We start from the raw sequence: 20,744 nt of genomic DNA on the forward strand, positions 1-20,744 counted from the left end.
GTATCGTGTGTACATGTATAGAATATATTGTATATATACAGAATGTATTGTGTGTGTGTTTCTGTATATGTATAGAATGTATTGTGTGTATTTGTACAGAATATATGTATCCTGTGAGTACATGTATAGAAAGTATTGTGTTTGTATAGAAAGTATCGTGTGTGTATAGAATGTATCATATGTGTTTCTGTATGGTGTTATAAAGGTTCATCAACTTCTAGTAGCTCAGTGGTTAATCACTCACCTTTCATGCCAGAGGCCCTCGTGGAACAAAACAATTGGCGCGTCTGTCTCCAGATCCAAAGGTTGAGTATAGCAGTGGTTTGTAAAAACGTGGAAGGCCCCTTTTAGGTGTGCTTGAATTCAGCCACCTTCACGTCAAACTTATGCTTGTGTCTAGCTTGCCATTGAGGACTGTGATAAGGACCTCATGGTGCAGCGGTAGTGGATTTCCTAGCTTTGTGCTCAGTTTATGCTTGTGTCTAGCTTATTGTTGGGCACATTCACACAGGACCTTGTGGCGCAACGGTTGCGCGTCTGACTCCAGATCAGAAGATTGCGTGTTCAAATCATGTCAGGGTCACAGGTGCTAAGCTTGGCCTGATTTATGAAGTAGTGGAAGGCACCATCTAGGAGTGCTTATGTTCAGCATCATCTAAGTCAGATTCCAAGTCTTGTGCTTACTTTATGCTTATGTCTGGTTTGTCAATGAGGACAGTGGACAGGACCTCATGGGACATAAAAGTAGCGTGTCTGACTCTACATCTCAACGTTGCGTGTTTACGTCACCCCAGGGTCACAAGGATTGACTTTAGCAATTGTTTGCAAAGTTATGGGAGGCACCTTTTAGCTATGCTCACGTTCAGACACTTTTAAGTCAAATTCCAAGCCTTGCGCTCAGGTTATGCTCCCTGTCTAGCTTGACAATGAGGACTCTGATAAGGACTCTGTGGTGTAGCTGTTTTGCGTCTGTCCCCCATTCAAAAGGTTGCATGTTTAAACCTTGACGAGATCACGGACGTTGAGTTCATCAGTTTATTTTTAAAGTTGTGGAAGGCAAAGTTTACGAGTGCTCAGTTTTGTATCTTTTAGTTATAAAGATTCATCATCTTCCAATAGCGCAAGGGTTAATCACTCACCTTTCACGCCGGTGACCCGGGTTCTATCCTAGAGTGAATCAAGTGTGTTTCTCTATAGAATGTATGTTTATAAAATGTATCATGTGAATTAGTATGGAATGTATTGTGTGTGTATTTGTATACAATATAACATTTGTATTTGTATAATGTATAGTATATATATATATATATATATATATATATATATATATATAATGTATTGTCTGTGTTTCTGTAGATGTTTAAAATGGATTGTGTATATGTGTAGAATGTATCGTGTGTACATGTATAGAATATATCGTATATATACAGAATGTATTGTGTGTGTGTTTCTGTATATGTATAGAATGTATTGTGTGTGTATTTGTACAGAATATATGTATTGTGTGAGTACATGTATAGAAAGTATCGTGTGTATAGAATGTATCATATGTGTTTCTGTATGGTGTTATAAAGGTTCATTAACTTCTAGTAGCTCAGTGGTTAATCACTCACCTTTCATGCCAGAGGCCCTCGTGAAACAAAACAATTGGCGCGTCTGTCTCCAGATCCAAAGGTTGAGTATAGCAGTGGTTTGTAAAAACGTGGAAGGCCCCTTTCAGGTGTGCTTGAATTCAGCCACCTTCACGTCAAACTTATGCTTGTGTCTAGCTTGCCTTTGAGGACTGTGATAAGGACCTCATGGTGCAGCGGTAGTCGATTTCCTAGCTTTGTGCTCAGTTTATGCTTGTGTCTAGCTTATTGTTGGGCACATTCACACAGGACCTTGTGGCGCAACGGTAGCGCGTCTGACACCAGATCAGAAGGTTGCGTGTTCAAATCACGTCAGGGTCACAGGTGCTAAGCTTGGCCTGGTTTATGAAGTAGTGGAAGGCACCATCTAGGAGTGCTTATGTTCAGCAACATCTAAGTCAGATTCCAAGTCTTGTGCTTACTTTATGCTTATGTCTGGTTTGTCAATGAGGACAGTGGACAGGACCTCATGGGACATAAAAGTAGCGTGTCTGACTCCACATCTCAACGTTGCGTGTTTACGTCACCCCAGGGTCACAAGGATTGACTTTAGCAATTGTTTGCAAAGTTATGGGAGGCACCTTTTAGCTATGCTCACGTTCAGACACTTTTAAGTCAAACTCCAAGCCTTGCGCTCAGGTTATGCTCCCTGTCTAGCTTGACAACGAGGACTCTGATAAGGACTCTGTGGTGTAGCTGTTTTGCGTCTGCCCCCCATTCAAAAGGTTGCATGTTTAAACCTTGACGAGATCACGGACGTTGAGTTCATCAGTTTATTTTTAAAGTTGTGGAAGGCAAAGTTTACGAGTGCTCAGTTTTAGCCACTGCTAAGACAAATTTCCGTTTTTGTTCTCAATTTATGTTTGTGGCTTGTTTGTCGACAGCGGCTGTGAGCTGAGACCTTTTGCGCAATGGTAGCGCATCTGACTCCAGATCAGAAGGTTGTGTGTTCAAATCACGTCAGGTTCAGAGATTTAAGGCTTGACTGTCTTTAAGGTTGTGGAAGGCGCCTTTTTGGAGTGCTTGTGTAAAAGTAGTGGAAGGCACCATCTAGGAGTGCTTACGTTCAGCAACATCTAAATCAGATTCCAAGCCTTATGCTTGTGTCTGTTTTGTCGATGAGAACAGTGGACAGGACAATTGTTTGTAAACATGTGCATGGCACATCTAGGAGTGCTTGCTTTCAGCTGTTTTAAGTCAAATTCCCAGCCCTGTGCTTACTATACGCTCGAGTCTTGCTTGTTGATGGGAAAGGTGGACAGGAGCTCGTGGGAAAAAACAATTGCCGCCTCTGTCTCCAGATCCGAAGGTCGTAAATTCAAATGAGGTGCCAAAGGTTGAGATTAGCAGAGGTTTGTAAAAACGTGGAAGGCCCCTTTCAGGTGTGCTTGAATTCAGCCACCTTCAAGTCAAATTGCAAGCCTTGAGCTCTGTTTATGCTTGTGTCTAGCTTGCCGTTGAGGACTGTGATAAGGACCTCATGGTTTTTGGTAAAAATTTGCGGATATCTGCAGAATTATTTTGGGAGTATCCAGCGGAGTATCATAACCTACACTTTAATATATTACATAAAAAGTAATAAATTACTGAATAAAAACTGAATAAATTCAGATTTACACATTTACTCCAGTAAATAAACAAAATTTATAATGGGCTAAAAATCTGCACAAATCTGCTAAATTCTGCAGAAAATCTGCAGAATTCTGTGCGCGCAGATTCCGTGTGGCCCTAATCATGTGTGTTATTGTATAGTGTTTTATGGTGGTGTATCTTTTAGTTATAAGGATTCATCATCTTCCAATAGCGCAAGGGTTAATCACTCACCTTTCATGCCGGTGACCCGGGTTCTATCCTAGAGTGAATCAAGTGTGTATCTCTATAGAATGTATGTTTATAAAATGTATCATGTGAATTAGTATGGAATGTATTGTGTGTGTATTTGTATACAATATAACATTTGTATTTGTATAATGTATAGTATATATATATATATATAATGTATTGTCTGTGTTTCTGTAGATGTTTAAAATGGATTGTGTATATGTGTAGAATGTATCGTGTGTACATGTATAGAATATATCGTGTATATATACAGAATGTATTGTGTGTGTGTTTCTGTATATGTATAGAATGTATTGTGTGTGTATTTGTACAGAATATATGTATCGTGTGAGTACATGTATAGAAAGTATAGTGTTTGTATAGAAAGTATCGTGTGTATAGAATGTATCATATGTGTTTCTGTATGGTGTTATAAAGGTTCATCAACTTCTAGTAGCTCAGTGGTTAATCAGTCACCTTTCATGCCAGAGGCCCTCGTGGAACAAAACAATTGGCGCGTCTGTCTCCAGATCCAAAGGTTGAGTATAGCAGTGGTTTGTAAAAACGTGGAAGGCCCCTTTCAAGTGTGCTTGAATTCAGCCACCTTTACGTCAAACTTATGCTTGTGTCTAGCTTGCCTTTGAGGACTGTGATAAGGACCTCATGGTGCAGCGGTAGTCGATTTCCTAGCTTTGTGCTCAGTTTATGCTTGTGTCTAGCTTATTGTTGGGCACATTCACACAGGACCTTGTGGCGCAACGGTAGCGCGTCTGACTCCAGATCAGAAGGTTGCGTTTCCAAATCACGTCAGGGTCACAGGTGCTAAGCTTGTCCTGATTTATGAAGTAGTGGAAGGCACCATCTAGGAGTGCTTATGTTCAGCAACATCTAAGTCAGATTCCAAGTCTTGTGCTTACTTTATGCTTATGTCTGGTTTGTCAATGAGGACAGTGGACAGGACCTCATGGGACATAAAAGTAGCGTGTCTGACTCCACATCTCAACGTTGCGTGTTTACGTCACCCCAGGGTCACAAGGATTGACTTTAGCAATTGTTTGCAAAGTTATGGGAGGCACCTTTTAGCTATGCTCACGTTCAGACACTTTTAAGTCAAATTCCAAGCCTTGCGCTCAGGTTATGCTCCCTGTCTAGCTTGACAACGAGGACTCTGATAAGGACTCTGTGGTGTAGCTGTTTTGCGTCTGTCCCCCATTCAAAAGGTTGCATGTTTAAACCTTGACGAGATCACGGACGTTGAGTTCATCAGTTTATTTTTAAAGTTGTGGAAGGCAAAGTTTACGAGTGCTCAGTTTTAGCCACTGCTAAGACAAATTTCCGTTTTTGTTCTCAATTTATGTTTGTGGCTTGTTTGTCGACAGCGGCTGTGAGCTGGGACCTTTTGCGCAATGGTAGCGCATCTGACTCCAGATCAGAAGGTTGTGTTCATCAACTTCTAGTAGCTCAGTGGTTAATCACTCACCTTTCATGCCAGAGGCCCTCGTGAAACAAAACAATTGGCGCGTCTGTCTCCAGATCCAAAGGTTGAGTATAGCAGTGGTTTGTAAAAACGTGGAAGGCCCCTTTCAGGTGTGCTTGAATTCAGCCACCTTCACGTCAAACTTATGCTTGTGTCTAGCTTGCCTTTGAGGACTGTGATAAGGACCTCATGGTGCAGCGGTAGTGGATTTCCTAGTTTTTTGCTCAGTTTATGCTTGTGTCTAGCTTATTGTTGGGCATATTCACACAGGACCTTGTGGTGCAACGGTAGCGCGTCAGACTCCAGATCAGAAGGTTGCGTGTTCAAATCACGTCAGGGTCACAGGTGCTAAGCTTGGCCTGATTTATGAAGTAGTGGAAGGCACCATCTAGGAGTGCTTATGTTCAGCAACATCTAAGTCAGATTCCAAGTCTTGTGCTTACTTTATGCTTATGTCTGGTTTGTCAATGAGGACAGTGGACAGGACCTCATGGGACATAAAAGTAGCGTGTCTGACTCCACATCTCAACGTTGCGTGTTTACGTCACCCCAGGGTCACAAGGATTGACTTTAGCAATTGTTTGCAAAGTTATGGGAGGCACCTTTTAGCTATGCTCACGTTCAGACACTTTTAAGTCAAACTCCAAGCCTTGCGCTCAGGTTATGCTCCCTGTCTAGCTTGACAACGAGGACTCTGATAAGGACTCTGTGGTGTAGCTGTTTTGCGTCTGTCCCCCATTCAAAAGGTTGCATGTTTAAACCTTGACGAGATCACGGACGTTGAGTTCATCAGTTTATTTTTAAAGTTGTGGAAGGCAAAGTTTACGAGTGCTCAGTTTTAGCCACTGCTAAGACAAATTTCCGTTTTTGTTCATTTTATGTTTCTGGCTTGTTTGTCGACAGCGGCTGTGAGCTGGGACCTTTTGCGCAATGGTAGCGCATCTGACTCCAGATCAGAAGGTTGTGTTCATCAACTTCTAGTAGCTCAGTGGTTAATCACTCACCTTTCATGCCAGAGGCCCTCGTGGAACAAAACAATTGGCGCGTCTGTCTCCAGATCCAAAGGTTGAGTATAGCAGTGGTTTATAAAAGCGTGGAAGGCCCCTTTCAGGTGTGCTTGAATTCAGCCACCTTCACGTCAAACTTATGCTTGTGTCTAGCTTGCCATTGAGGACTGTGATAAGGACCTCATGGTGCAGCGGTAGTGGATTTCCTAGCTTTGTGCTCAGTTTATGCTTGTGTCTAGCTTATTGTTGGGCACATTCACACAGGACCTTGTGGCGCAACGGTAGCGCGTCTGACTCCAGATCAGAAGGATGCGTGTTCAAATCACGTCAGGGTCACAGGTGCTAAGCTTGGCCTGATTTATGAAGTAGTGGAAGGCACCATCTAGGAGTGCTTATGTTCAGCAACATCTAAGTCAGATTCCAAGTCTTGTGCTTACTTTATGCTTATGTCTGGTTTGTCAATGAGGACAGTGGACAGGACCTCATGGGACATAAAAGTAGCGTGTCTGACTCCACATCTCAACGTTGCGTGTTTACGTCACCCCAGGGTCACAAGGATTGACTTTAGCAATTGTTTGCAAAGTTATGGGAGGCACCTTTTAGCTATGCTCACGTTCAGACACTTTTAAGTCAAACTCCAAGCCTTGCGCTCAGGTTATGCTCCCTGTCTAGCTTGACAACGAGGACTCTGATAAGGACTCTGTGGTGTAGCTGTTTTGCGTCTGCCCCCCATTCAAAAGGTTGCATGTTTAAACCTTGACGAGATCACGGACGTTGAGTTCATCAGTTTATTTTTAAAGTTGTGGAAGGCAAAGTTTACGAGTGCTCAGTTTTAGCCACTGCTAAGACAAATTTCCGTTTTTGTTCTCAATTTATGTTTGTGGCTTGTTTGTCGACAGCGGCTGTGAGCTGAGACCTTTTGCGCAATGGTAGCGCATCTGACTCCAGATCAGAAGGTTGTGTTCATCAACTTCTAGTAGCTCAGTGGTTAATCACTCACCTTTCATGCCAGAGGCCCTCGTGGAACAAAACAATTGGCGCGTCTGTCTCCAGATCCAAAGGTTGAGTATAGCAGTGGTTTATAAAAGCGTGGAAGGCCCCTTTCAGGTGTGCTTGAATTCAGCCACCTTCACGTCAAACTTATGCTTGTGTCTAGCTTGCCATTGAGGACTGTGATAAGGACCTCATGGTGCAGCGGTAGTGGATTTCCTAGCTTTGTGCTCAGTTTATGCTTGTGTCTAGCTTATTGTTGGGCACATTCACACAGGACCTTGTGGCGCAACGGTAGCGCGTCTGACTCCAGATCAGAAGGATGCGTGTTCAAATCACGTCAGGGTCACAGGTGCTAAGCTTGGCCTGATTTATGAAGTAGTGGAAGGCACCATCTAGGAGTGCTTATGTTCAGCAACATCTAAGTCAGATTCCAAGTCTTGTGCTTACTTTATGCTTATGTCTGGTTTGTCAATGAGGACAGTGGACAGGACCTCATGGGACATAAAAGTAGCGTGTCTGACTCCACATCTCAACGTTGCGTGTTTACGTCACCCCAGGGTCACAAGGATTGACTTTAGCAATTGTTTGCAAAGTTATGGGAGGCACCTTTTAGCTATGCTCACGTTCAGACACTTTTAAGTCAAACTGCAAGCCTTGCGCTCAGGTTATGCTCCCTGTCTAGCTTGACAACGAGGACTCTGATAAGGACTCTGTGGTGTAGCTGTTTTGCGTCTGTCCCCCATTCAAAAGGTTGCATGTTTAAACCTTGACGAGATCACGGACGTTGAGTTCATCAGTTTATTTTTAAAGTTGTGGAAGGCAAAGTTTACGAGTGCTCAGTTTTAGCCACTGCTAAGACAAATTTCCGTTTTTGTTCATTTTATGTTTCTGGCTTGTTTGTCGACAGCGGCTGTGAGCTGGGACCTTTTGCGCAATGGTAGCGCATCTGACTCCAGATCAGAAGGTTGTGTTCATCAACTTCTAGTAGCTCAGTGGTTAATCACTCACCTTTCATGCCAGAGGCCCTCGTGGAACAAAACAATTGGCGCGTCTGTCTCCAGATCCAAAGGTTGAGTATAGCAGTGGTTTGTAAAAGCGTGGAAGGCCCCTTTCAGGTGTGCTTGAATTCAGCCACCTTCACGTCAAACTTATGCTTGTGTCTAGCTTGCCTTTGAGGACTGTGATAAGGACCTCATGGTGCAGCGGTAGTCGATTTCCTAGCTTTGTGCTCAGTTTATGCTTGTGTCTAGCTTATTGTTGGGCACATTCACACAGGACCTTGTGGCGCAACGGTAGCGCGTCTGACTCCAGATCAGAAGGTTGTGTGTTCAAATCACGTCAGGGTCACAGGTGCTAAGCTTGGCCTGATTTATGAAGTAGTGGAAGGCACCATCTAGGAGTGCTTATGTTCAGCAACATCTAAGTCAGATTCCAAGTCTTGTGCTTACTTTATGCTTATGTCTGGTTTGTCAATGAGGACAGTGGACAGGACCTCATGGGACATAAAAGTAGCGTGTCTGACTCCACATCTCAACGTTGCGTGTTTACGTCACCCCAGGGTCACAAGGATTGACTTTAGCAATTGTTTGCAAAGTTATGGGAGGCACCTTTTAGCTATGCTCACGTTCAGACACTTTTAAGTCAAACTCCAAGCCTTGCGCTCAGGTTATGCTCCCTGTCTAGCTTGACAACGAGGACTCTGATAAGGACTCTGTGGTGTAGCTGTTTTGCGTCTGTCCCCCATTCAAAAGGTTGCATGTTTAAACCTTGACGAGATCACGGACGTTGAGTTCATCAGTTTATTTTTAAAGTTGTGGAAGGCAAAGTTTACGAGTGCTCAGTTTTAGCCACTGCTAAGACAAATTTCCGTTTTTGTTCTCAATTTATGTTTGTGGCTTGTTTGTCGACAGCGGCTGTGAACTGGGACCTTTTGCGCAATGGTAGCGCATCTGACTCCAGATCAGAAGGTTGTGTTCATCAACTTCTAGTAGCTCAGTGGTTAATCACTCACCTTTCATGCCAGAGGCCCTCGTGAAACAAAACAATTGGCGCGTCTGTCTCCAGATCCAAAGGTTGAGTATAGCAGTGGTTTGTAAAAACGTGGAAGGCCCCTTTCAGGTGTGCTTGAATTCAGCCACCTTCACGTCAAACTTATGCTTGTGTCTAGCTTGCCTTTGAGGACTGTGATAAGGACCTCATGGTGCAGCGGTAGTGGATTTCCTAGTTTTTTGCTCAGTTTATGCTTGTGTCTAGCTTATTGTTGGGCATATTCACACAGGACCTTGTGGCGCAACGGTAGCGCGTCTGACTCCAGATCAGAAGGTTGCGTGTTCAAATCACGTCAGGGTCACAGGTGCTAAGCTTGGCCTGATTTATGAAGTAGTGGAAGGCACCATCTAGGAGTGCTTATGTTCAGCAACATCTAAGTCAGATTCCAAGTCTTGTGCTTGCTTATGTCTGGTTTGTCAATGAGGACAGTGGACAGGACCTCATGGGACATAAAAGTAGCGTGTCTGACTCCACATCTCAACGTTGCGTGTTTACGTCACCCCAGGGTCACAAGGATTGACTTTAGCAATTGTTTGCAAAGTTATGGGAGGCACCTTTTAGCTATGCTCACGTTCAGACACTTTTAAGTCAAACTCCAAGCCTTGCGCTCAGGTTATGCTCCCTGTCTAGCTTGACAACGAGGACTCTGATAAGGACTCTGTGGTGTAGCTGTTTTGCGTCTGTCCCCCATTCAAAAGGTTGCATGTTTAAACCTTGACGAGATCACGGACGTTGAGTTCATCAGTTTATTTTTAAAGTTGTGGAAGGCAAAGTTTACGAGTGCTCAGTTTTAGCCACTGCTAAGACAAATTTCCGTTTTTGTTCATTTTATGTTTCTGGCTTGTTTGTCGACAGCGGCTGTGAGCTGGGACCTTTTGCGCAATGGTAGCGCATCTGACTCCAGATCAGAAGGTTGTGTTCATCAACTTCTAGTAGCTCAGTGGTTAATCACTCACCTTTCATGCCAGAGGCCCTCGTGGAACAAAACAATTGGCGCGTCTGTCTCCAGATCCAAAGGTTGAGTATAGCAGTGGTTTGTAAAAGCGTGGAAGGCCCCTTTCAGGTGTGCTTGAATTCAGCCACCTTCACGTCAAACTTATGCTTGTGTCTAGCTTGCCTTTGAGGACTGTGATAAGGACCTCATGGTGCAGCGGTAGTCGATTTCCTAGCTTTGTGCTCAGTTTATGCTTGTGTCTAGCTTATTGTTGGGCACATTCACACAGGACCTTGTGGCGCAACGGTAGCGCGTCTGACTCCAGATCAGAAGGTTGTGTGTTCAAATCACGTCAGGGTCACAGGTGCTAAGCTTGGCCTGATTTATGAAGTAGTGGAAGGCACCATCTAGGAGTGCTTATGTTCAGCAACATCTAAGTCAGATTCCAAGTCTTGTGCTTACTTTATGCTTATGTCTGGTTTGTCAATGAGGACAGTGGACAGGACCTCATGGGACATAAAAGTAGCGTGTCTGACTCCACATCTCAACGTTGCGTGTTTACGTCACCCCAGGGTCACAAGGATTGACTTTAGCAATTGTTTGCAAAGTTATGGGAGGCACCTTTTAGCTATGCTCACGTTCAGACACTTTTAAGTCAAATTCCAAGCCTTGCGCTCAGGTTATGCTCCCTGTCTAGCTTGACAACGAGGACTCTGATAAGGACTCTGTGGTGTAGCTGTTTTGCGTCTGTCCCCCATTCAAAAGGTTGCATGTTTAAACCTTGACGAGATCACGGACGTTGAGTTCATCAGTTTATTTTTAAAGTTGTGGAAGGCAAAGTTTACGAGTGCTCAGTTTTAGCCACTGCTAAGACAAATTTCCGTTTTTGTTCTCAATTTATGTTTGTGGCTTGTTTGTCGACAGCGGCTGTGAGCTGGGACCTTTTGCGCAATGGTAGCGCATCTGACTCCAGATCAGAAGGTTGTGTTCATCAACTTCTAGTAGCTCAGTGGTTCATAACTCACCTTTCATGCTAGAGGCCCTCGTGGAACAAAACAATTGGCGCGTCTGTCTCCAGATCCAAAGGTTGAGTATAGCAGTGGTTTGTAAAAGCGTGGAAGGCCCCTTTCAGGTGTGCTTGAATTCAGCCACCTTCACGTCAAACTTATGCTTGTGTCTAGCTTGCCTTTGAGGACTGTGATAAGGACCTCATGGTGCAGCGGTAGTGGATTTCCTAGCTTTGTGCTCAGTTTATGCTTGTGTCTAGCTTATTGTTGGGCACATTCACACAGGACCTTGTGGCGCAACGGTAGCGCGTCTGACTCCAGATCAGAAGGATGCGTGTTCAAATCACGTCAGGGTCACAGGTGCTAAGCTTGGCCTGATTTATGAAGTAGTGGAAGGCACCATCTAGGAGTGCTTATGTTCAGCAACATCTAAGTCAGATTCCAAGTCTTGTGCTTACTTTATGCTTATGTCTGGTTTGTCAATGAGGACAGTGGACAGGACCTCATGGGACATAAAAGTAGCGTGTCTGACTCCACATCTCAACGTTGCGTGTTTACGTCACCCCAGGGTCACAAGGATTGACTTTAGCAATTGTTTGCAAAGTTATGGGAGGCACCTTTTAGCTATGCTCACGTTCAGACACTTTTAAGTCAAACTCCAAGCCTTGCGCTCAGGTTATGCTCCCTGTCTAGCTTGACAACGAGGACTCTGATAAGGACTCTGTGGTGTAGCTGTTTTGCGTCTGTCCCCCATTCAAAAGGTTGCATGTTTAAACCTTGACGAGATCACGGACGTTGAGTTCATCAGTTTATTTTTTAAGTTGTGGAACGCAAAGTTTACGAGTGCTCAGTTTTAGCCACTGCTAAGACAAATTTCCGTTTTTGTTCTCAATTTATGTTTGTGGCTTGTTTGTCGACAGCGGCTGTGAGCTGAGACCTTTTGCGCAATGGTAGCGCATCTGACTCCAGATCAGAAGGTTGTGTGTTCAAATCACGTCAGGTTCAGAGATTTAAGGCTTGACTGTCTTTAAGGTTGTGGAAGGCGCCTTTTTGGAGTGCTTGTGTAAAAGTAGTGGAAGGCACCATCTAGGAGTGCTTACGTTCAGCAACATCTAAATCAGATTCCAAGCCTTATGCTTGTGTCTGTTTTGTCGATGAGAACAGTGGACAGGACAATTGTTTGTAAACATGTGCATGGCACATCTAGGAGTGCTTGCTTTCAGCTGTTTTAAGTCAAATTCCCAGCCCTGTGCTTACTATACGCTCGAGTCTTGCTTGTTGATGGGAAAGGTGGACAGGAGCTCGTGGGAAAAAACAATTGCCGCCTCTGTCTCCAGATCCGAAGGTCGTATATTCAAATGAGGTGCCAAAGGTTGAGATTAGCAGAGGTTTGTAAAAACGTGGAAGGCCCCTTTCAGGTGTGCTTGAATTCAGCCACCTTCAAGTCAAATTGCAAGCCTTGAGCTCTGTTTATGCTTGTGTCTAGCTTGCCGTTGAGGACTGTGATAAGGACCTCATGGTTTTTGGTAAAAATTTGCGGATATCTGCAGAATTATTTTGGGAGTATCCAGCGGAGTATCATAACCTACACTTTAATATATTACATAAAAAGTAATAAATTACTGAATAAAAACTGAATAAATTCAGATTTACACATTTACTCCAGTAAATAAACAAAATTTATAATGGGCTAAAAATCTGCACAAATCTGCTAAATTCTGCAGAAAATCTGCAGAATTCTGTGCGCGCAGATTCCGTGTGGCCCTAATCATGTGTGTTATTGTATAGTGTTTTATGGTGGTGTATCTTTTAGTTATAAGGATTCATCATCTTCCAATAGCGCAAGGGTTAATCACTCACCTTTTACGCCGGTGACCCGGGTTCTATCCTAGAGTGAATCAAGTGTGTATCTCTATAGAATGTATGTTTATAAAATGTATCATGTGAATTAGTATGGAATGTATTGTGTGTGTATTTGTATACAATATAACATTTGTATTTGTATAATGTATAGTATATATATATATATATATATATATATATATATATATATATATATATATATAATGTATTGTCTGTGTTTCTGTAGATGTTTAAAATGGATTGTGTATATGTATATAGAATATATCGTGTATATATACAGAATGTATTGTGTGTGTGTTTCTGTATATGTATAGAATGTATTGTGTGTGTATTTGTACAGAATATATGTATCGTGTGAGTACATGTATAGAAAGTATAGTGTTTGTATAGAAAGTATCGTGTGTATAGAATGTATCATATGTGTTTCTGTATGGTGTTATAAAGGTTCATCAACTTCTAGTAGCTCAGTGGTTAATCAGTCACCTTTCATGCCAGAGGCCCTCGTGGAACAAAACAATTGGCGCGTCTGTCTCCAGATCCAAAGGTTGAGTATAGCAGTGGTTTATAAAAGCGTGGAAGGCCCCTTTCAGGTGTGCTTGAATTCAGCCACCTTCACGTCAAACTTATGCTTGTGTCTAGCTTGCCATTGAGGACTGTGATAAGGACCTCATGGTGCAGCGGTAGTGGATTTCCTAGCTTTGTGCTCAGTTTATGCTTGTGTCTAGCTTATTGTTGGGCACATTCACACAGGACCTTGTGGCGCAACGGTAGCGCGTCTGACTCCAGATCAGAAGGATGCGTGTTCAAATCACGTCAGGGTCACAGGTGCTAAGCTTGGCCTGATTTATAAAGTAGTGGAAGGCACCATCTAGGAGTGCTTATGTTCAGCAACATCTAAGTCAGATTCCAAGTCTTGTGCTTACTTTATGCTTATGTCTGGTTTGTCAATGAGGACAGTGGACAGGACCTCATGGGACATAAAAGTAGCGTGTCTGACTCCACATCTCAACGTTGCGTGTTTACGTCACCCCAGGGTCACAAGGATTGACTTTAGCAATTGTTTGCAAAGTTATGGGAGGCACCTTTTAGCTATGCTCACGTTCAGACACTTTTAAGTCAAACTCCAAGCCTTGCGCTCAGGTTATGCTCCCTGTCTAGCTTGACAACGAGGACTCTGATAAGGACTCTGTGGTGTAGCTGTTTTGCGTCTGTCCCCCATTCAAAAGGTTGCATGTTTAAACCTTGACGAGATCACGGACGTTGAGTTCATCAGTTTATTTTTAAAGTTGTGGAACGCAAAGTTTACGTGTGCTCAGTTTTAGCCACTGCTAAGACAAATTTCCGTTTTTGTTCTCAATTTATGTTTGTGGCTTGTTTGTCGACAGCGGCTGTGAGCTGGGACCTTTTGCGCAATGGTAGCGCATCTGACTCCAGATCAGAAGGTTGTGTTCATCAACTTCTAGTAGCTCAGTGGTTAATCACTCACCTTTCATGCCAGAGGCCCTCGTGGAACAAAACAATTGGCGCGTCTGTCTCCAGATCCAAAGGTTGAGTATAGCAGTGGTTTGTAAAAACGTGGAAGGCCCCTTTCAGGTGTGCTTGAATTCAGCCACCTTCACGTCAAACTTATGCTTGTGTCTAGCTTGCCTTTGAGGACTGTGATAAGGACCTCATGGTGCAGCGGTAGTCGATTTCCTAGCTTTGTGCTCAGTTTATGCTTGTGTCTAGCTTATTGTTGGGCACATTCACACAGGACCTTGTGGCGCAACGGTAGCGCGTCTGACTCCAGATCAGAAGGTTGCGTGTTCAAATCACGTCAGGGTCACAGGTGCTAAGCTTGGCCTGATTTATGAAGTAGTGGAAGGCACCATCTAGGAGTGCTTATGTTCAGCAACATCTAAGTCAGATTCCAAGTCTTGTGCTTACTTTATGCTTATGTCTGGTTTGTCAATGAGGACAGTGGACAGGACCTCATGGGACATAAAAGTAGCGTGTCTGACTCCACATCTCAACGTTGCGTGTTTACGTCACCCCAGGGTCACAAGGATTGACTTTAGCATTTGTTTGCAAAGTTATGGGAGGCACCTTTTAGCTATGCTCACGTTCAGACACTTTTAAGTCAAACTCCAAGCCTTGCGCTCAGGTTATGCTCCCTGTCTAGCTTTACAACGAGGACTCTGATAAGGACTCTGTGGTGTAGCTGTTTTGCGTCTGCCCCCCATTCAAAAGGTTGCATGTTTAAACCTTGACGAGATCACGGACGTTGAGTTCATCAGTTTATTTTTAAAGTTGTGGAACGCAAAGTTTACGTGTGCTCAGTTTTAGCCACTGCTAAGACAAATTTCCGTTTTTGTTCTCAATTTATGTTTGTGGCTTGTTTGTCGACAGCGGCTGTGAGCTGGGACCTTTTGCGCAATGGTAGCGCATCTGACTCCAGATCAGAAGGTTGTGTTCATCAACTTCTAGTAGCTCAGTGGTTAATCACTCACCTTTCATGCCAGAGGCCCTCGTGGAACAAAACAATTGGCGCGTCTGTCTCCAGATCCAAAGGTTGAGTATAGCAGTGGTTTGTAAAAACGTGGAAGGCCCCTTTCAGGTGTGCTTGAATTCAGCCACCTTCACGTCAAACTTATGCTTGTGTCTAGCTTGCCTTTGAGGACTGTGATAAGGACCTCATGGTGCAGCGGTAGTCGATTTCCTAGCTTTGTGCTCAGTTTATGCTTGTGTCTAGCTTATTGTTGGGCACATTCACACAGGACCTTGTGGCGCAACGGTAGCGCGTCTGACTCCAGATCAGAAGGTTGCGTGTTCAAATCACGTCAGGGTCACAGGTGCTAAGCTTGGCCTGATTTATGAAGTAGTGGAAGGCACCATCTAGGAGTGCTTATGTTCAGCAACATCTAAGTCAGATTCCAAGTCTTGTGCTTACTTTATGCTTATGTCTGGTTTGTCAATGAGGACAGTGGACAGGACCTCATGGGACATAAAAGTAGCGTGTCTGACTCCACATCTCAACGTTGCGTGTTTACGTCACCCCAGGGTCACAAGGATTGACTTTAGCATTTGTTTGCAAAGTTATGGGAGGCACCTTTTAGCTATGCTCACGTTCAGACACTTTTAAGTCAAACTCCAAGCCTTGCGCTCAGGTTATGCTCCCTGTCTAGCTTGACAACGAGGACTCTGATAAGGACTCTGTGGTGTAGCTGTTTTGCGTCTGCCCCCCATTCAAAAGGTTGCATGTTTAAACCTTGACGAGATCACGGACGTTGAGTTCATCAGTTTATTTTTAAAGTTGTGGAAGGCAAAGTTTACGAGTGCTCAGTTTTAGCCACTGCTAAGACAAATTTCCGTTTTTGTTCTCAATTTATGTTTGTGGCTTGTTTGTCGACAGCGGCTGTGAGCTGGGACCTTTTGCGCAATGGTAGCGCATCTGACTCCAGATCAGAAGGTTGTGTGTTCAAATCACGTCAGGTTCAGAGATTTAAGGCTTGACTGTCTTTAAGGTTGTGGAAGGCGCCTTTTTGGAGTGCTTGTGTAAAAGTAGTGGAAGGCACCATCTAGGAGTGCTTACGGTTAGCAACATCTAAATCAGATTCCAAGCCTTATGCTTGTGTCTGTTTTGTCGATGAGAACAGTGGACAGGACAATTGTTTGTAAACATGTGCATGGCACATCTAGGAGTGCTTGCTTTCAGCTGTTTTAAGTCAAATTCCCAGCCCTGTGCTTACTATACGCTCGAGTCTTGCTTGTTGATGGGAAAGGTGGACAGGAGCTCGTGGGACAAAACAATTGCCGCCTCTGTCTCCAGATCCGAAGGTCGTAAGTTCAAATGAGGTGCCAAAGGTTGAGATTAGCAGAGGTTTGTAAAAACATGGAAGGCCCCTTTCAGGTGTGCTTGAATTCAGCCACCTTCAAGTCAAACTGCAAGCCTTGAGCTCTGTTTATGCTTGTGTCTAGCTTGCCGTTGAGGACTGTGATAAGGACCTCATGGTTTTTGGTAAAAATTTGCGGATATCTGCAGAATTATTTTGGGAGTATCCAGCGGAGTATCATAACCTACACTTTAATATATTACATAAAAAGTAATAAATTACTGAATAAAAACTGAATAAATTCAGATTTACACATTTACTCCAGTAAATAAACAAAATTTATAATGGGCTAAAAATCTGCACAAATCTGCTAAATTCTGCAGAAAATCTGCAGAATTCTGTGCGCGCAGATTCCGTGTGGCCCTAATCATGTGTGTTATTGTATAGTGTTTTATGGTGGTGTATCTTTTAGTTATAAGGATTCATCATCTTCCAATAGCGCAAGGGTTAATCACTCACCTTTCACGCCGGTGACCCGGGTTCTATCCTAGAGTGAATCAAGTGTGTATCTCTATAGAATGTATGTTTATAAAATGTATCATGTGAATTAGTATGGAATGTATTGTGTGTGTATTTGTATACAATATAACATTTGTATTTGTATAATGTATAGTATATATATATATATATATATATATATATATATATATATATATATATATATATATATATATATATATAATGTATTGTCTGTGTTTCTGTAGATGTTTAAAATGGATTGTGTATATGTGTATAGAATATATCGTGTATATATACAGAATGTATTGTGTGTGTGTTTCTGTATATGTATAGAATGTATTGTGTGTGTATTTGTACAGAATATATGTATCGTGTGAGTACATGTATAGAAAGTATAGTGTTTGTATAGAAAGTATCGTGTGTATAGAATGTATCATATGTGTTTCTGTATGGTGTTATAAAGGTTCATCAACTTCTAGTAGCTCAGTGGTTAATCAGTCACCTTTCATGCCAGAGGCCCTCGTGGAACAAAACAATTGGCGCGTCTGTCTCCAGATCCAAAGGTTGAGTATAGCAGTGGTTTGTAAAAACGTGGAAGGCCCCTTTCAGGTGTGCTTGAATTCAGCCACCTTCACGTCAAACTTATGCTTGTGTCTAGCTTGCCTTTGAGGACTGTGATAAGGACCTCATGGTGCAGCGGTAGTGGATTTCCTAGCTTTGTGCTCAGTTTATGCTTGTGTCTAGCTTATTGTTGGGCACATTCACACAGGACCTTGTGGCGCAACGGTAGCGCGTCTGACTCCAGATCAGAAGGATGCGTGTTCAAATCACGTCAGGGTCACAGGTGCTAAGCTTGGCCTGATTTATGAAGTAGTGGAAGGCACCATCTAGGAGTGCTTATGTTCAGCAACATCTAAGTCAGATTCCAAGTCTTGTGCTTACTTTATGCTTATGTCTGGTTTGTCAATGAGGACAGTGGACAGGACCTCATGGGACATAAAAGTAGCGTGTCTGACTCCACATCTCAACGTTGCGTGTTTACGTCACCCCAGGGTCACAAGGATTGACTTTAGCAATTGTTTGCAAAGTTATGGGAGGCACCTTTTAGCTATGCTCACGTTCAGACACTTTTAAGTCAAACTCCAAGCCTTGCGCTCAGGTTATGCTCCCTGTCTAGCTTGACAACGAGGACTCTGATAAGGACTCTGTGGTGTAGCTGTTTTGCGTCTGTCCCCCATTCAAAAGGTTGCATGTTTAAACCTTGACGAGATCACGGACGTTGAGTTCATCAGTTTATTTTTAAAGTTGTGGAACGCAAAGTTTACGAGTGCTCAGTTTTAGCCACTGCTAAGACAAATTTCCGTTTTTGTTCTCAATTTATGTTTGTGGCTTGTTTGTCGACAGCGGCTGTGAGCTGGGACCTTTTGCGCAATGGTAGCGCATCTGACTCCAGATCAGAAGGTTGTGTTCATCAACTTCTAGTAGCTCAGTGGTTAATCACTCACCTTTCATGCCAGAGGCCCTCGTGGAACAAAACAATTGGCGCGTCTGTCTCCAGATCCAAAGGTTGAGTATAGCAGTGGTTTGTAAAAACGTGGAAGGCCCCTTTCAGGTGTGCTTGAATTCAGCCACCTTCACGTCAAACTTATGCTTGTGTCTAGCTTGCCTTTGAGGACTGTGATAAGGACCTCATGGTGCAGCGGTAGTCGATTTCCTAGCTTTGTGCTCAGTTTATGCTTGTGTCTAGCTTATTGTTGGGCACATTTACACAGGACCTTGTGGCGCAACGGTAGCGCGTCTGACTCCAGATCAGAAGGTTGCGTGTTCAAATCACGTCAGGGTCACAGGTGCCAAGCTTGGCCTGATTTATGAAGTAGTGGAAGGCACCATCTAGGAGTGCTTATGTTCAGCAACATCTAAGTCAGATTCCAAGTCTTGTGCTTACTTTATGCTTATGTCTGGTTTGTCAATGAGGACAGTGGACAGGACCTCATGGGACATAAAAGTAGCGTGTCTGACTCCACATCTCAACGTTGCGTGTTTACGTCACCCCAGGGTCACAAGGATTGACTTTAGCATTTGTTTGCAAAGTTATGGGAGGCACCTTTTAGCTATGCTCACGTTCAGACACTTTTAAGTCAAACTCCAAGCCTTGCGCTCAGGTTATGCTCCCTGTCTAGCTTGACAACGAGGACTCTGATAAGGACTCTGTGGTGTAGCTGTTTTGCGTCTGCCCCCCATTCAAAAGGTTGCATGTTTAAACCTTGACGAGATCACGGACGTTGAGTTCATCAGTTTATTTTTAAAGTTGTGGAACGCAAAGTTTACGTGTGCTCAGTTTTAGCCACTGCTAAGACAAATTTCCGTTTTTGTTCTCAATTTATGTTTGTGGCTTGTTTGTCGACAGCGGCTGTGAGCTGGGACCTTTTGCGCAATGGTAGCGCATCTGACTCCAGATCAGAAGGTTGTGTTCATCAACTTCTAGTAGCTCAGTGGTTAATCACTCACCTTTCATGCCAGAGGCCCTCGTGGAACAAAACAATTGGCGCGTCTGTCTCCAGATCCAAAGGTTGAGTATAGCAGTGGTTTGTAAAAACGTGGAAGGCCCCTTTCAGGTGTGCTTGAATTCAGCCACCTTCACGTCAAACTTATGCTTGTGTCTAGCTTGCCTTTGAGGACTGTGATAAGGACCTCATGGTGCAGCGGTAGTCGATTTCCTAGCTTTGTGCTCAGTTTATGCTTGTGTCTAGCTTATTGTTGGGCACATTCACACAGGACCTTGTGGCGCAACGGTAGCGCGTCTGACTCCAGATCAGAAGGTTGCGTGTTCAAATCACGTCAGGGTCACAGGTGCTAAGCTTGGCCTGATTTATGAAGTAGTGGAAGGCACCATCTAGGAGTGCTTATGTTCAGCAACATCTAAGTCAGATTCCAAGTCTTGTGCTTACTTTATGCTTATGTCTGGTTTGTCAATGAGGACAGTGGACAGGACCTCATGGGACATAAAAGTAGCGTGTCTGACTCCACATCTCAACGTTGCGTGTTTACGTCACCCCAGGGTCACAAGGATTGACTTTAGCATTTGTTTGCAAAGTTATGGGAGGCACCTTTTAGCTATGCTCACGTTCAGACACTTTTAAGTCAAACTCCAAGCCTTGCGCTCAGGTTATGCTCCCTGTCTAGCTTGACAACGAGGACTCTGATAAGGACTCTGTGGTGTAGCTGTTTTGCGTCTGCCCCCCATTCAAAAGGTTGCATGTTTAAACCTTGACGAGATCACGGACGTTGAGTTCATCAGTTTATTTTTAAAGTTGTGGAAGGCAAAGTTTACGAGTGCTCAGTTTTAGCCACTGCTAAGACAAATTTCCGTTTTTGTTCTCAATTTATGTTTGTGGCTTGTTTGTCGACAGCGGCTGTGAGCTGGGACCTTTTGCGCAATGGTAGCGCATCTGACTCCAGATCAGAAGGTTGTGTGTTCAAATCACGTCAGGTTCAGAGATTTAAGGCTTGACTGTCTTTAAGGTTGTGGAAGGCGCCTTTTTGGAGTGCTTGTGTAAAAGTAGTGGAAGGCACCATCTAGGAGTGCTTACGGTTAGCAACATCTAAATCAGATTCCAAGCCTTATGCTTGT

The 20,744-nt window shown here is 43.5% G+C and overlaps 16 non-coding genes across 16 annotated transcripts; all 16 read left to right on the forward strand.

The window, feature by feature from the left end:
* The first annotated feature begins 511 nt into the window (after window positions 1-511).
* On the forward strand, window positions 512-583 carry trnaw-cca (transfer RNA tryptophan (anticodon CCA)). Its single transcript has one exon. It is a non-coding gene; the product is annotated as a tRNA-Trp (tRNA).
* Window positions 584-1,880: 1,297 nt separating this feature from the next.
* On the forward strand, window positions 1,881-1,952 carry trnaw-cca (transfer RNA tryptophan (anticodon CCA)). The gene has a single exon. It is a non-coding gene; the product is annotated as a tRNA-Trp (tRNA).
* A 2,244-nt stretch (window positions 1,953-4,196) lies between these two features.
* Window positions 4,197-4,268, forward strand: trnaw-cca (transfer RNA tryptophan (anticodon CCA)). The gene has a single exon. It is a non-coding gene; the product is annotated as a tRNA-Trp (tRNA).
* A 931-nt stretch (window positions 4,269-5,199) lies between these two features.
* On the forward strand, window positions 5,200-5,271 carry trnaw-cca (transfer RNA tryptophan (anticodon CCA)). Its single transcript has one exon. It is a non-coding gene; the product is annotated as a tRNA-Trp (tRNA).
* A 929-nt stretch (window positions 5,272-6,200) lies between these two features.
* Window positions 6,201-6,272, forward strand: trnaw-cca (transfer RNA tryptophan (anticodon CCA)). Its single transcript has one exon. It is a non-coding gene; the product is annotated as a tRNA-Trp (tRNA).
* A 931-nt stretch (window positions 6,273-7,203) lies between these two features.
* trnaw-cca (transfer RNA tryptophan (anticodon CCA)) lies at window positions 7,204-7,275 on the forward strand. Its single transcript has one exon. It is a non-coding gene; the product is annotated as a tRNA-Trp (tRNA).
* Window positions 7,276-8,204: 929 nt separating this feature from the next.
* Window positions 8,205-8,276, forward strand: trnaw-cca (transfer RNA tryptophan (anticodon CCA)). Its single transcript has one exon. It is a non-coding gene; the product is annotated as a tRNA-Trp (tRNA).
* A 931-nt stretch (window positions 8,277-9,207) lies between these two features.
* trnaw-cca (transfer RNA tryptophan (anticodon CCA)) lies at window positions 9,208-9,279 on the forward strand. The gene has a single exon. It is a non-coding gene; the product is annotated as a tRNA-Trp (tRNA).
* Window positions 9,280-10,201: 922 nt separating this feature from the next.
* Window positions 10,202-10,273, forward strand: trnaw-cca (transfer RNA tryptophan (anticodon CCA)). Its single transcript has one exon. It is a non-coding gene; the product is annotated as a tRNA-Trp (tRNA).
* A 931-nt stretch (window positions 10,274-11,204) lies between these two features.
* On the forward strand, window positions 11,205-11,276 carry trnaw-cca (transfer RNA tryptophan (anticodon CCA)). The gene has a single exon. It is a non-coding gene; the product is annotated as a tRNA-Trp (tRNA).
* Window positions 11,277-13,532: 2,256 nt separating this feature from the next.
* Window positions 13,533-13,604, forward strand: trnaw-cca (transfer RNA tryptophan (anticodon CCA)). The gene has a single exon. It is a non-coding gene; the product is annotated as a tRNA-Trp (tRNA).
* A 931-nt stretch (window positions 13,605-14,535) lies between these two features.
* On the forward strand, window positions 14,536-14,607 carry trnaw-cca (transfer RNA tryptophan (anticodon CCA)). Its single transcript has one exon. It is a non-coding gene; the product is annotated as a tRNA-Trp (tRNA).
* A 931-nt stretch (window positions 14,608-15,538) lies between these two features.
* Window positions 15,539-15,610, forward strand: trnaw-cca (transfer RNA tryptophan (anticodon CCA)). The gene has a single exon. It is a non-coding gene; the product is annotated as a tRNA-Trp (tRNA).
* Window positions 15,611-17,882: 2,272 nt separating this feature from the next.
* trnaw-cca (transfer RNA tryptophan (anticodon CCA)) lies at window positions 17,883-17,954 on the forward strand. Its single transcript has one exon. It is a non-coding gene; the product is annotated as a tRNA-Trp (tRNA).
* Window positions 17,955-18,885: 931 nt separating this feature from the next.
* Window positions 18,886-18,957, forward strand: trnaw-cca (transfer RNA tryptophan (anticodon CCA)). The gene has a single exon. It is a non-coding gene; the product is annotated as a tRNA-Trp (tRNA).
* A 931-nt stretch (window positions 18,958-19,888) lies between these two features.
* Window positions 19,889-19,960, forward strand: trnaw-cca (transfer RNA tryptophan (anticodon CCA)). Its single transcript has one exon. It is a non-coding gene; the product is annotated as a tRNA-Trp (tRNA).
* Window positions 19,961-20,744: the final 784 nt, after the last annotated feature.

Source organism: Danio rerio, chromosome 7, assembly GCF_049306965.1.
Source record: "Danio rerio strain Tuebingen ecotype United States chromosome 7, GRCz12tu, whole genome shotgun sequence".
NCBI lineage: Eukaryota > Metazoa > Chordata > Actinopteri > Cypriniformes > Danionidae > Danio > Danio rerio.